Source organism: Pseudomyrmex gracilis, unplaced genomic scaffold (genome assembly GCF_002006095.1).
Source record: "Pseudomyrmex gracilis isolate BER0280 unplaced genomic scaffold, ASM200609v1 scaffold_89, whole genome shotgun sequence".
Taxonomy (NCBI): domain Eukaryota; kingdom Metazoa; phylum Arthropoda; class Insecta; order Hymenoptera; family Formicidae; genus Pseudomyrmex; species Pseudomyrmex gracilis.
The window spans coordinates 473,056-473,713 of NW_018020673.1; positions in this window are offsets into that span (position 1 = coordinate 473,056).

Consider the following 658-nt stretch of genomic DNA (forward strand, 5'->3'; position numbering starts at 1 on the left):
ACCGTTCCACGCGTCAAGCAATAGTTCCGTACACCGATCTATATTGCGAGCCGCGGAAATATAGCATAGAAGAACGCACGTGGACCGGTGAAGACCTGTGCCCGTGCGACACGGCACAGGTGCGTGATATAGCGCGCAAACAACCACATACCGCACACCGACCCCGGACGGACCATAGGCCGCTCCGGGGTATAAAAGCCGAGCGATTTCGGCAGTCGGGACCAGTTCCTTCTCTCGAGCTCGAAGCGGTGTCTCGGGCTAGAGAGATCCTCCGGTGCTAGAGGCGTTGTCTCGAAACACCATCATCCGATCCTCCGGTCGAGGCGTTGTCTCGACAAACCCGGTGCTAGAGGCGTTGTCTCGAACACCACTTCCTGGCCGTCCGGCCGAGGCGTTGTCTCGGCAGAACCTGGTGCGAGAGGCGTTGTCTCGGACACCATCCTGACCTTCCGGTCGAGGCGTTGTCTCGACAAGACCCGGTGCGAGAGGCGTTGTCTCGGACACCATCCTGACCTTCCGGTCGAGGCGTTGTCTCGACAAGACCCGGTGCTAGAGGCGTTGTCTCGAACACCACTTCCTGGCCATCCGGTCGAGGCGTTGTCTCGACAAGACCTGGTGCGAGAGGCGTTGTCTCGGACACCATCCTGACCTTCCGGTC